The sequence below is a fragment of the Herpailurus yagouaroundi genome, unplaced genomic scaffold (genome assembly GCF_014898765.1).
Source record: "Herpailurus yagouaroundi ecotype Mexico unplaced genomic scaffold, PumYag 181, whole genome shotgun sequence".
Lineage (NCBI taxonomy): Eukaryota > Metazoa > Chordata > Mammalia > Carnivora > Felidae > Herpailurus > Herpailurus yagouaroundi.
The window spans coordinates 11,501,192-11,516,195 of NW_024412412.1; the positions used below are offsets into that span (position 1 = coordinate 11,501,192).

At 38.9% G+C, this 15,004-nt stretch overlaps 1 long non-coding RNA gene across 1 annotated transcript in view; it reads left to right on the top strand.

Annotated features, from left to right (window-relative positions):
• LOC121039937 (uncharacterized) overlaps positions 1 to 15,004 on the top strand; it is a 389,599-nt gene that overhangs the window by 371,473 nt on the left and 3,122 nt on the right. Inside the window, exon 2 of the long non-coding RNA XR_005795047.1 lies at positions 4,442 to 4,475. This is a non-coding gene — a long non-coding RNA (uncharacterized LOC121039937). The remainder of the gene's footprint in view (positions 1 to 4,441; positions 4,476 to 15,004) is intronic.

Sequence of the window (15,004 nt, forward strand, 5' to 3'; positions counted from 1 at the left end):
GAAACAAATAAAAAATTTAGAGTAAATGTCTTGCTAGGTAGCCGGTTTAACGTTAAGAGCCATCTGGTCTCTTTTCATGCACCATATCCACTGTTTTCACCAACGTAGATATGGACATGGTTTTTGATTTCCTAATTAAATGGAATCAATGTAGAATGGTGGGGCAGAGCTGCACACACACACGCACATACACACACACACACACACACACACGTACATGTATATATGTGTGTATTTATCCAGTATATGGTTATATATATAGATATATACATATATAAGGTTATATATACACATACACACATGCATAGTATTTTTGTCACAGTAGTTGCTGGTCAATAATTAGTATTCAAAAGTATATGCACCAAGACAACTAAAATGTTCACTGGAGAGATTTTTTTTTTATATACTAAATCTTAATTTTACATTATTTCAGCTAATCAAATTAGATACCATCGTTGCATCATAGATGAAGAAACTGTGGTAATTAGGCATGAGTTTACAAAGCCAAAGAGCTAATTCTATTATGGGAATGAAATTTTCTGTCAAGGAAGTTAAAATAAACTCCTTCTTGGACCACACAGCAGCTGTATGACCTTAAGTTTTCAAATATCTTAGTTTTTATTTCCTTAGTTATAAAATTAGAGTAATGTATATCTAGGGGCTGAGATGCCTGCTGAATTTTTTGTTAAGCTTCAAAAGTCTGAAACTTTAACAATCTGAAACTCATTGTCATCTTCTTTCATTCTTTTTTTCTAAATAATCAGTAATTTGGTTATTGGTGCTTTAGTCACTCCAGCTAAACATGAGTCACCCTTTGTTCTTAGATGGTCAGAACTGTCTATGAATTCTCTCTCTTAAACACCTGGGAAATCTCCTTTCTTTTCTCCCCTATTGACTTTGTCCCAGTTGAGCCTGTCACCACTTCAATTTTAAATTACTGCCACAGTCTCTTCACAGATGTGTTTCATCCCACTGTAAGCATCGTTCATATCGCTTGCCTGATTATCAAAACCAAAAATATGTTCTATACATTCCTTTTTAAAATCCTTTATATCATTCAATTTAAAAAGTAGACTTATCTTTACACTGCCTAAAGATCTGGGCCCTTCACTATTTCTGGTCTTCTTCCGAAGTCTCCCTCTAATTAGGCCATAGTGATCTACTTAGTAATACTCTAGGCTGTCAGGTTTCCCGTGTCTCTGGCCTTTATCTATCGGTTTGCCACTGTCTGATTAAATCCCATTCAGACTTGAAGATTCACACTTTCACTTCAACCTCCAAAGAAGGGAAAATAAATGACCTTGCTAACCCAGTGTTTCAAGAACATCTCTCTCCCCCGTCTCCCTGACTGGAGTGTGCGCACACACACACACACACACACACACACACACACACTCAACCAGAGTACTAAACATAGAAAAAGAAAGGTGGCCTATTTGAAGGACCCAGATTCTTATGTAGTCATTTCTTTATTTACCCATCTCTTTGGAAAGTTGAAAGCTGATTATTTGAAGGGAATCCTACTGTTGTTACACTAAAACTGTGCTTGGACTTCACCCTGAAATCTTCTCAAAGAGGATGGATGTTTTGTAGATCTGGTTACGAAGAGGGTGGGGAGGTCTTGGAAGTGCTGAAAGTCCATTTCTTTTACTCTCCTCCTCTCCAGTCCTTAATCAGTACGCTGGAGTGAAGGAGTCCATGTCAGCTGTGGCAGTCCTTGGTTGGAAATAAGCCGACAAGTGTTGAATATATTGGTGGCAGAGAGGAGGTCATCAAGAGACTGAAAAGTGGCAGTTCCTGGCTTGCCTAGAAATTAGCCCAGATAGAGTTTAATTGGTGGCTGTAATTGGGCTGTGTGCCGGCTGGTGATAACCTTGGATGTTCATTGGATACTGTGTTGATATTTAGATGTTTAAAGATTTTCTCCATAGTTTAGTAGAGTAAAACAACAGTGAGGCTATTTCACATTTTACTTGGTGGAACATGTTATATGAGTCACCCTCAGCTTTGAAAGCTCATCAACTGTTTGCACTTTGTCCCCTCGGTTAAACGTGAGGAGCCTTAACCTTGCTACCCTCTGTATAAATGCTGACTTTTCCTCCATGGGGAGTTGACCGTATGCCCAAGGGTGTTCAGACCTGTCCTGGATCACATGTTCTGTACTGGCATCTAGTCAGCTTAGTGCCTTCTTTCAGTTCGAAACTCTCTGGTTAGATGAGAAATGTTATGTTTCTCCATAGGGGAACTAAGCAAAGCTCAACACTTCTCTCTACAGTATTTAAAAAGGCAACACTGAGCAAACCACAATCACTAGATTGTAAAAGACACCCAGTTTAGGATTTGTGGGAAGACTTTGAAGAAGGAATGTTTGAGATCTATAAGTTAGGTCAAGAGATACATGGAAGGGCTTCATCTGCTTTCACATTTGCCAAGGTCCTGACCCTGAGACCAAAAAGAGAGAAGCTAATTTGTGGAGTGGGGTGGGGGTGGGGGTGTATGCAAAGGGCCATTGCCCTTTAGTATTAGGATACAGGAGTCTGTTGTGAGAGATTAGGCCCAGGGGTTCAGCAGGATTCAGAACAAATCTTGGAAGCCATGTCAAGGGTTTTCAAATTTGCTCTGTGAGTACTAACAACAAAACATATTGCAATATTTAAGAAGGACTGAATTTTGATGATATCTGCTTTTATTACTTTTTTTTTTGGAAGAATACCGTGACACATATATAGATAATTGATTAAGGTTAGGGTAACTTGCATGAACAGCAGCAGAATGGTGGAGACCCTTTAGCTCACTAAAATGATAGCATCGTGCGGGATTGTGTAAACTGAGCTATGGTGGTGGTTAGTGGGAGAGGCAAACTGTTTATTTTTAAGAATTCACGGAACTCAACTTGGTAATATTTTTTTTGTCCTGAATGCATTTATTTTTATCAAAGCAAAGAGGTATCTGGAAATCATGTCTGTGGACAAGTAAATATTTCTGTTAATTCTTTCATTTACTCTGAATCTGTTTTTCCCTTAATTGCTGGGAGGGCTCCTTCAGAGTGGGGATTTGGCCCCATGCTGGCATCAGGCTCCCACAGCAGCACAAGGAAGCATGGAGCCCACAGTGCACAGCCCTCACAGGGCAGCAGCCTACCTTGGGGAGCCAGCAGCATTACCAGGCTGGACTCTGTCCATCTCTGAGCAACCCTGAGAAACCCTCCCCGTTTCTGAATCTGATCACAGAATCAGTCTTGGACTACAGTCAGAAGTGGTTTTGCTGTTCAGACAATTTAACACTCAAGTGAACTCAGATGAATTTACAACAAGAGCTACCTCTGTTTACAAATGAGTCTCTAAACGTTTATCAGTTTTTCAAGCCTTTACATTTTCCTGGTTGTAAGAAAAACTCGTTGAAGTAAAATACAAAGAACACAGTTCAGTTTGACCACATTTGTTTGAGTTCCAGACTGTTTTCAACCATTTTCAAGGAAATTACCAGCCACCTGGGATGGGGCTGTGGCTTTTTTGCTTATCAGTCTTTGTTACTTGGTTGTTTTAAATAAAACTCAGTTATTTTTTTTTTCTTTTTTTTCCTGTAATTTGAGGCATCTGCATGTCTGCCTTTGTGACATATACACACAGTTGGTGGAGGGGGTGGTGGTGATAACACATGTATAGTATTATATAATGAAACAAGCCAAACTCCCAGGAAAAGTTTTCCCATCTTTTAGATTTTCACTTCTGAAAAAACAAGTTTGAATCCTGTGGGAATGAAAGAACCATCAAGAGTTTCTTCCACTACCAGCATATCCCTCCTTTGCCTCTGATTAGGATAACATATTATATTGATTCCAGCCAGTTTGTTTCTTTACTGCATATTACATGAACCATGACTATATTTCACCTCCATGATATTTATGAGGGTATCGTAAATAAAAAATCTCTTAGACTTGAATGTAGTTCAGTGAGAAGTACATAAGAGACTCAAATAACTAATGCAACACTTGAAGATTTGATAAAAAATAAAATACCACCAGGTAGAAGTTATTTTGAATTTAGTGGAGATGAAATCCTCAGTGACACCTAGACCTTAAAACTTCTGTACAGACATTAATTCACATGCTTCTCATTATAGTCGGGAGGGGAAGATGCTGGGATCTACACCCATGACCTGGATAATGTGCCCTGTAATTTCTGCTTTTTGCTCTCAGACATGAAACTCATTAGCTTTTGTGATTTCAGTGAACATGCATTTAACAGAGAAGCATTTAATTATTACAACCAAGGAGATGATTTTAATTTGTACTAAAAAAACAAAAAAAAAAAACAAAAAAAAACTTAATGGAATCAAGAAAAGTTTTTAAAGTTGCTCTGTAATGGTACTGACTATAATAGTGTATCATCCTTCATATTATTTACTGGATACCAATAAATGGTATGTTTTATTTTAACAGGTAATTTGCTGCCAGAAGTGTTTTCTTCCAAAAGGTAAGTGCCTTTTAAGAAATATTATATAAAATTATCATGGTTTCCTATTTATAGCTTTGAAGGGCCTATTAATTTTAAAGCCCCGTGGCTGACAGCTGTGATGTTCAAAGGCAAGGATATATAGTATTAATTATCTTAAGCTCCGGATTATTGTTCATGATGCAGACTTTACGAAGAAAAGACCAACTGGCACATTTTTCTATTTTGTAAGAATAATTAATTAACCTGGTGATTTTAAAAGAAATACTTGTTGAAGTAAAATACAAAGAATACAGTTCAGTTTGACCACATTTGTTTGAGTTCCAGACTGTTTTCAACCATTTTCAAGGAAATTACCAGCCACCTGGGATGGGGCTGCGGTTTTTTTTGGTTATCAGTCTTTGTTACTTGGTTGGTTTAAATCCGAGAATAGTTTCGTCATTTTGAAGTTTAAAAATGTTTAACTGACAAAATGTTGCAAGGTAGGATAAAAAACTTTTTGCTGTAAAAACATCTTTGCCAATGATATGATATGTAGTCTTTACTTGAATACATACACATTTCAAAGTCTAGTGATTTATTAGGTTTTACCAGGAGTTAAATGTTACTGCTGACTCAACCTCACATTTAGATTTTGAAGAACCCATTTAGTAATAAACTAAATACTTAAGTATAGTGTATCTGTATTACGTAGTAGGAAATGACTATTGAACAGGTTTGTTTCTTAACTCGCCTTTCTCCAAGTATTCAGTCAGGCACTTGAAACATAATGGATTTATTATTTACTGTGTACCTGGCATCGGGTCTGCATTGGTGTAAAAAGTCATGGTCTAGTTCTTCAGAAGATGCCCTCCAACAGGTCCCATAGCCATCATCGATCTCGATTACTCGTCTTGGCTCTAGGTCTCACTTAGTGATATTTGTTCGTGTATAACCATCACTTTTTTCTTTTCATACCTGCGTACTTGCTTTCGAGAGAAACACATTGCCCTCGAGGCATTTGAACTCTGCCGTGGATTATAGTAACAGAGTGGCTCTGTGTGTAATTCTGTTGTTAAGATGAGTAAATTCACAAATGATAGCTGTTTTCTTTGCCTAATAGTTGTTTCTTTACCTGGCCTCAATTTCTACGATCAGATGATAAAATCAGTCTGGTATACAACATGCTAACCATCCTGTCATTTTATTGAGTTAACAAAGGCATGCATTTTGAAGAGACAAAAAATACTATTACTTTTAAAAGCTTTGGAATATTATGGCAGGAGCGCATAAAAGTGTTAAAGAAGTGATCAAGTATTTTCAGTAATCTGCAATTCTTCCATGCCACTGGGGACATTAGCTATCATAAAATTACAACAAAGTTCTGTGTGTAAGTTTAATCTTCACATGTATATCATAAGTTATACAGCCGTCACAGTCCGTGTTCAGACTACATTACTACTCTGGATCACTTCTGTGCAAAATATTCAGATATTTCCCAGCTTTTCCCTTCTCTCCATACAAAGGTTCTGGTGAAAAGAACACAGATTTGGGATCAATTAAAATTCACTTTTATAAACCTCGCTTCAGCTCTCACTAGCTATGTGATCTCTTAGGCAAGCTCCTTAACCTCTCTGGGACATTTTCATCATGTTTCAAACTGTATATAAAAATACCTATGTTAGGGACACCTGGGTGGTTCAGTTGGTTAAGCTTCTGACTCTTGATGTCTGCTCAGGTCATGATCTCATAGTTCTTGAGATCAAGGCCTGTGTCTAACTGCACCAACAGCATGACATTGGTATTCATTCTCTCTCTCTGTCTCTCTCTCCCTCTCTCTCTGTCTCTCTCTCCCTCTCTCTCTGTCTCTCTCCCTCTCTCTCTCTCTCTCTCTCTCTCTCCCCCCCCTCCCTCCCCCCCCTCCCACTCCTTCTCCCCCCCCCCACTCTCCCACTGTCTCTCTCTCTCTCTCTCTCCCCCACTGTCTCTCTCTCTGTCCTTCTCCTGATTGCACACGCTCACTCGCTCGCTCTCTCTTCCTTTCTCAAAATAAATAAACTTAAAAAATAAAAATACCCATGTTGCAAGACTGATGTAAAGATTCTGAAAGTGTTTAGTTATCGGCTTTCTTCTAAGAGTAAATCTCTTACTAGGTACACACAGCCTCAGACAAACTCCTTATTGTTCTCTCTGATACAACGATGATGTTATGGTGTGCTTGGTCCTTTTTTCTTTCGTGACTGTAAACTTTCCCTTGGGTGCACTTACCTGGTAAGATATTGACATGTTGGAAATGGAAATGAAGGCATAGTATCTTGTTTAGCTCTGGGTAGAGATGGTCGCTCTGTGGTATCCATGCACCCACCCGGGGGATTTCCCTGTGGGTGCAGGTAACACAACTCTGATTTCAGCGGCTCCTAATACATCTTAAATACTCCCTTCTTGTCTTTCCTTCAGTGTCCCTACTTAGACTGTTTGCTCTCCAGGCACTTCCTCTTGTTTATCTACTGAAGCTTGGAACTGGAGCCCTATTCTTTTATTCTTTATTTAGGAAAAATCGCTTTGTTGCAGTGCTTTCTCTTAAAACACTGTTGGGGTAATTGGATAGTGAAATAGCTGAAAATGGTTCAATAGCCTTCCTGGGTAATACTTACATTTTAAAGAATTTCTGTAATGGCTTTAACGTACATGTAAGGGGATATGATGATCTCTGTGGCATGAGGAATAATTCGAGGCCAATAGTCTTGCCCAGGCAGCCCTATAAAATAAAAGAAAAAAAAAGTGGGGTTGCTTTCTCTCCACACTTAGTATAAAACTTACACATGTATACAGGACTTCTCATTCATATTCTTTTACTCTCCTTCATCTTTCTCCCTGCCTGTAAAACAACAACAAACACCTTTAAGCAGATATGATTGATATCCAGGCCTCTTCCGAAATATCTCAACCGATTTTCCTCTATCCGTTCTAAATCTTCTCTGTGCTGGTTTCTAACCCATTATATTTTATCTGTTTCTTTCAAAACTTTGAGAATAATTAACATTTGTAATCATGTTTCACTCGTCACAAATTTTCACACGCCTTGGCCAAATGATTCTGTTATGGTCGGGAGGACTTGGTACGTTTTGTATTTCTGATCAGGACTGATCAAGAAGTGATTTGGCAAAAGTCGGAAAAGCCAAGATGGGTTCACAACGGGACTTCTGATGCCCAGTCCAGTCCACACATGCAGATACTTAATCACGTGAAAGGACTTTATATGCTATTTTCCTCCTATGGATTTATCCCTACATAGGAAAATAAGAGAGGAGAAACAAACCAAACATACCGCACATGGTAATGTGACTCAGCTCTTCAGAAAGCCAGGCTCTCACCAGGCTACTTGCCAGGATAAACTCAGTGTTGACAGGGAGCTGGAATGTTTTCAGTGTTTTTATAGCAAAAAGTGAGAAAGAAAAGAATTTACCGGTGATAAATGAGATACCCATTTTTAAATACCATTTGCTTGAATAATGGAATGTATTTATGACATCACTAAATTTCTTGACAATATAGTGAAAGGCACTGCATGCTTAATTTCGCTGGGCCGGGCTAACTAATCAGGTAAGGAAAAACAAAGGCCATGGATTCCCTTGAGAAAATTTTAATTGACCTTTAAAGGTCGTTCCAAGTGCTTTAATAATACAGCATTCAGAATATTTGGTATTTGTTGATTTTATCTCAAAGTTATACGTTGGTTTTATTTTTCACTCAATCAAAAGAGAGTATGAGGTCCATGTGCTTCGAGAAAATACCTTGCTGCTTTTCCATCCTGGCTTGCACATGAATGTGAAGGTCCAATGACTTGCTTTACCCTTCTTGATCAAGGCCTACTAATCATGTCTATCATAAAACAGTTTTTCCCCAGTCACTCAAAAGGATGTTTTGCCCTTAAAAAAAAAAAAAAGTTTGTTTCTGTTGTTTTTAATGGCAGATGTCTATTTTGACAAATGTGTAGAGTTTAAACAATCTTGAGACTAGGATCATTCTCAAGTTAGACGTCTATGCAGTGAGTTTATCTGGGATTATAGGTTAAAAGTTGGATGGGAGTGTCTCTTACGAGGATTTTAACTGTATAGGAAGCACTCAAATCACAAATCAACCTTTCTGGGGTGCCCGGGTGGCTCAGTCAGTTAAACGACCGACTTCGGCTCAGGTCATGATCTTGCTGTTCGTGCGTTCGAGCCTCTCATCAGGCTCTGTGCTGACAGCTCAGAGTGTGGAGCCTGCTTTGGATTGTGTGTGTGTGTGTGTGTCTCTGTCCCTCCCCCCACTTATGTTCTGTCTGTCTGTCTCTCAAGAGTAAAAAAATATTAAAAAAAAACGTGAAAATATCTTAATAAATAGATAAAATTAACCTTTCTGAATAAATTTCTGTCATCATGCAATTTTTCCCAGAAGACTGAAAAATACAGATTTTTCTCTTGACATCTAGAGTGCCCTATTGCACACATTCTTTAAACCCCACATCATATACTGTAGGTTTCCTCTCCGTATTTAAAGGTACATCTCCCTTTTATTTCTTGATCATTACTTCGAGTCGGTTTCAATAATCGTGAAAGTGTCTGAAAAAAACGTTGTATGAAGTCCTCCCGAGCCATAGTACTTTCCTTTCATTTCTGAATCAACTCTGTGCTTCTTTGTACCTTCCAACTTTTGACGAGTTTTCACTGGCACTTTGGTCATTAGCATATTTATGAGGCCTAAGTTACATCAGTGTTCCAGGTAAATATTTAAAGCACACACACACAAAAAAGATGTTTTTCTTTCCAATGCGTTTCTTTCTATGTAGAATACAATTCCATATTTATTCCTTTTCCTACATACTGTCATTGCCTTTATACATTCACCTTGAAGTAAATATAAGCTTTCCTCCCTCAACTCCGGAGAATGATTCAGGGGAGCTCATAAGCCACCTTTGTGTCTTCAGAATTCCCAGGGATTAATTTTCGTCATTTAAACAAACAGAACCAGTATAAAACCTTCATATTGAGAATAAGTATCCATGTTAAAAATTGAATTATAGAATAAAGTGGACCTGGGGATAGTTTTCTTAACACAGTAAGATTTGCATTGTGGGAGCAATACTGATCGTATCTACTGAGTTACTGTGGATGTGAAGAAGAAAAAAATTACCATAATTTGGTTGCACCACCCCTTGACATAACTACCACTGACATTCTAGTGTGTTCTGCTAGGCTTCCTTAGGCGTGTATTTATACATAAAAAATTGCACCTGTGACAGTAGAGCCCTAAGCCCCTTTTTAAGCCATATGCTTTGCCATCCTGCTGTCTGTGTCCCCAGAGGCACAAGGGCCTCCTTTGCTTTCTGGCGTCTTTTGGTTCAGGGTGAGAGAAAGGCTGGAAGAAGAAGAGAAGGGGAGCGGACGGTGAGATCGGGTTTTTACTTCCCTGGCCCCCTCCTTTTGTGGTTGCCTCAAGCAACCTTGACCGCAGCCCTTAGTTCCTGACAATGCATGCTTCCAAGCCCCCTCCGCTAGCTTCTAGGAATGGCTCTTTCACTGGTCTCCTCCATACTAGGGTGGGGGAGACATCCCCACTGGAACCCATGGGTTTTGTGAGTGCTCCGCCTACATCGCGGCAAAGGGTTCCTTTCTTGAACCATCTGAGAGTTACGCAAATTTGAGTGTGCCCTCCGTTCCTAGTTGGGACGTTGACTCATACTGTAGCTCATAAATGGTTTTATTGCCTGCAGGTTGTTTTGGTTTCGGGGTGTTTTATTTTTATTTTTATTTTTATTTATTTATTTTTTGTCTACAGTATGTGTTGAAAGTTCTTGTATGTCGATAGGTGTCATGTTACCATATTCTGATAGTGGTTTCCTGATACACGCATACCACAATTGAGTATTTACCTTGCTTTCTATTCTTCATGAGTGATGGCCATGCCATAAGGAACATCTTTGTAAACCTGAACATCCTCTATCATTTCCTTAGGATATGTTCCTCTAAGTGAACCGATAGTAGTTTCCAAATGGCATTTTCTTATTTGTGCAGCAGATTCATAATCCAGTCTCGTGGCCACGCTTCAGCTGTCCTATCGCCAAATTACCTCAAGCAGGTCAGCAGTCACTTGTATGTCCTACTGCTTGAAAATGTGAGACACTGGATCTCCAGGCTCTAGGATTTCCTCAGGATACATACTAATTTCTGTTTATTCATAAGGTTATCACCCCATTTTGCCTAAGTACCCACAGAAGCTCCATTATGCCTTGAAATCAGGGCAGATGGAGCCATAGAAGCTCCTGCCCACAGAGGGCTGTTCCATTCTGTGAAGGGCAATCTGCTGGAAACTGCCAATGTATGTCTGTCACCCCTCACTCCTGCCTTACACCAGCTCTTCCTTTGTCAGGACATGAAGGAAAGGAATGGAGAGGAACTGAGAAATCCAATTTATTCAAGAATACTTGGGGACAAAAGTATGAACATATTCAAATGCTTGCTTGTTACATCAATAAACAGTGTCCGTTAGGAATTTTCTGTTCATTTGAAAGTTGAATGATGGGGTGCCTGGGTTGCTCAGTCTGTTGAGCATCCAACTTTGGCTCGGGTCATGATCTCACAGTTCACTGGGTTTGAGCACCTCACGGGGCTCTGTTCTGACAGCTTGGAGCCTGCTTCAGATTCTCCCTCCCTCCCTCTGTCTCTGTCTCTCTCTCTCAAAAATAAACATTAAAAAGAAAAAAGCCAAATGATTCCCTACAATCTTTGTTTGTCACCCTCCCATAATAATTTAAGATTGACCACTGGGGCCATTGCTTTAATCACATAATGGCCAGTCTTCATGTTCCTAAGGAACTGAAGCTGTTGAAATGAAAATATAAAGAAAAAAAAAATCAGGCTTCTGTTTTTCTTTTTGTTAAATGGAATGATAAATTTCATACAACCCAAATACTCAATTTGTAACTATCGTAATGACCTAGGTGATACAAAAATTGTCACCAGAATTATCAGCATGTTTCTACATCTTGGCTAAAAGCCCAGAAAGTATGGATTTACAGAATGAAAATCTGGAGTGTGTTATAAAAACTATAAATACTATTCTCATGGAGGGAAACGTGTATTTGGAGGCAGAAACTCTTAAAAGGAAATTGTACAATTTTCATAAACATAATTTTCTTGAAGATATTTTCCTATCTTATTTAGCTCTGGTTAACCGAAATAAAATAATGATTGCTCCTGGAAAACAAAACCAAATTAAATACCTGCCCTCATTGTGGAGGTTCAGTACTTTTTTTAAGCTGATTTATTTATTTTGAGAGAAAACAGACATGTTTTGGGGGAGGGGCAGAGACAGAGGGAGACAGAATCTCAAGCAGAACTCCCTGCTCTGAGCACAGAGCCTGATGGAGGTGGGTCTTGAACTCACAAAATTGCGAGATCATGACCTGAGCCGAAACCAAGAGTCAGTCGGATGCTCAACTGACTGAGCCACGTAGGGTCCCCATGACTTTGAGTATTTTATGTGTGTTTTTCAGTCTTGGTTTCTCCAGAAAGTAGACCTCAGACCATTTTTTTCAAAGGTACATCAGGTTTCCATTAGATTTTTATGGAGAAAGGAGTTTTCATCCTATAATCTTAAAAGGTTAATCTATTAATGAGATCCTAATTAACCATCTCATAATATTGTGTGTCATGCAATTTCAAGTTGTACTTCTGTAGTTGATAAGATATCACATGGGGGGAGGGGAAGGAGAGAGCAAAAAGAGAGATCCGTTAAATAATGTGTTGATGGTAACTTAAAGCCACGTGAAGCCCCAAAAGTTGAGCTCATGGAAGTGTCACTATCCTTAGAATATACAAAGTTGTTGGCTGCATTAAGTTATTCTGTGACAGTATCACAGCCGTGTGAAATTTATGAAAATCCTCGCTGAAAAATTCAATCATATAGTTATACTGCTGGTGACAACTTAGTTTTATCTAAACAACATCATCAGTGATAACGTATTAAGCCTGGTGTTTTGATAAATGTAAGCTTTACATTTTTATTGATGTATTTTGTGATTTTTTAAAAGTCCTGTAAGGGCTAAGTTTCTTGTTATACATAATTAAAATAACTTACATCAAAATGAGTCATTTGTAAGAGAATACGATACATGGTACAATATGTGATATATGGTACATTCTTGACAAATTTTGTGAAACACTACCACCCAGAATCAGAATGATACTTATGTCTCAACCAGGCCCTTTCCCTGTACTGGTTCTCCCATGTATTCAGCTAGCCATTAAATGTGGAGGTTAAATTGTAGTCTCCTCTCCTAAAGTAGCTCAGGAATTTCTGCAGAAAATAAGGGCATTTGTTAGGGTATACCCAAAATTTCTCAATGCACCATAAATCTTGATTAGTGCCTAGAAATCCAGAAGTTACTTTGCAGAGATGGAAAGAAACCCCATGAACAATTAGGCCACTTCATTGTGAATCATGAAAGGGTTGGAAAGGTGATTAAATCCCTAAGCACACTGATACCCAAGCTTATCAAAGTCTGAAGAGCTCTTGAATTCATGGCTGAAAGATCTACTTGAATATTTCTAGGTCCTTCTTGGCCTGTGGGTCCATTACAGGGAAACACTTGTAAGATTGCAATGGTTTGTAATGTTATTCCCTGTTTAAAATGTTGCACGTGATTCTTGACTTGGTATTTAAACTCAGTAGTGCAATAGCTATAATAATTTTGCCTCCTGTCTACCAGTCAGTCTTATGTTACAGGATCTTTCCTGGCACTACTAAAAACATCCTCTCGCTAAAACATTTTTTCACTGGGGGCGCCTGGGTGGCGCAGTCGGTTAAGCGTCCGACTTCAGCCAGGTCACGATCTTGCGGTCTGTGAGTTCGAGCCCCGCGTCGGGCTCTGGGCTGATGGCTCAAAGCCTGGAGCCTGTTTCCGATTCTGTGTCTCCCTCTCTCTCTGCCCCTCCCCCGTTCATGCTCTGTCTCTCTCTGTCCCAAAAATAAAAAATAAACGTTGAAAAAAAAAATTAAAAAAAATTAAAAAAAAAAAAACAACATTTTTTCACTGGCTTGATAATTTTCCATTCTTTTCATGTCCAAAGGTCTTAACATGGCATTCAGTGTCTGTCCCTAGCCTGTCTTTCCAAATTTTGACTCCCTAATCCATAGCCTGACCCTCTGTTTCAAGAAGGGTTTTTTAGGGGCGCCTGGGTGTCTCAGTCGGTTGAGTGTCCGACTTCGGCTCAGGTCATGATCTCACGGTCCATGAATTCGAGCCCCGCGTCGGGCTCTGTGCTGACAGCTCAGAGCCTGGAGCCTGTTTCAGATTCTGTGTCTCCCTTTCTCTCTGCCCCTTCCCCACTCATGCTCTGTCTCTCTCTGTCTCTCAAAAATAAATGTTAAAAAAAAATTAAAAAAAAAAAAAAAAGAAGGGTTTTTTAGTCATTGATACTAAATCATGTCTTGCTCAGCCTGTCTGGTATGCATCTTTTGGTCTGTACTCTCTAATTATATTTTCTATCTCTGAACCCCTTTTTACATAATCTACAGATTAGTAGTTTTCATTGATAGTGTTTCCTGGTATTTCAAAATACTTCCCATGTTCCTCCCATTAGATTAAAATTTGGGAGGCAGTGAGGTTTGATTTCATGTAGCATCTGGAAATGGTTTTACCCCTATTATAGCAATCCATGTTGTGCTGAATAAATGTCTTAATTTTGATTTTATATTTCTTAAAACTATGAATTGTTAAATTGCATTGTCTTGTTCATATGCCCGGTTATAATGTCTAGAATAAAACCTTGGATTCCATGTGGGGGAAAATACTTTGCAGGGAAGTAAGAAGACAGAAACTCTAAATTAGCTTCATGATAATGGAATATGGATCTCGATATGCAAGTGAGTGATTTAAGAACTGTGAACTATTAAACTCCACACCTGATTTACCACATCACCCATGTTATACTAAGTATAAAATGTGCAAACAGGGAAAATACATTTTGCAAATCTATAAATGCCTGTCGATTTCTGTAAAATCATTAATACAAGTAACTTTTTGAGTATAATTTATCTTCCTTCAACACACTATTATTTGTAGGTATAAATCAAGACAACTTCATTTATATGATACACAACACATACCATGATCTTGACCTTTTTGTCTTACTCTTTTTGTCTGGGGGGAGAACTTTGAGAAACTTCCTCATATTTTTTCAGGCCTCACCTCTATCAGGGGATGTAGGAAGTGTCAGACATGTTCAGATCCATGGTCCAGTCTGAGTCCGTCCAGAATATTGTCTTTGGGGGCGGGGGGAGTAAGAGAAAATTTGACTATAATGTCAAAAAAGCATGTTCCTCTCACAAAATAATTCCAGTGTCCTCTGCAGAGGGTCACCGATTTGCTGGTTTTGGAAAAAGCAAGGCAGGATGGTATGATACCGTCTAGGCTCAATATGTTTCATTTCTGAGAACTCCCGGTTACAGTTCCTGTCATGATATAAATACCCATGGAAGCCGGGACCACAGACATGTCACTACTAAATGATAGCAACACTGAATCA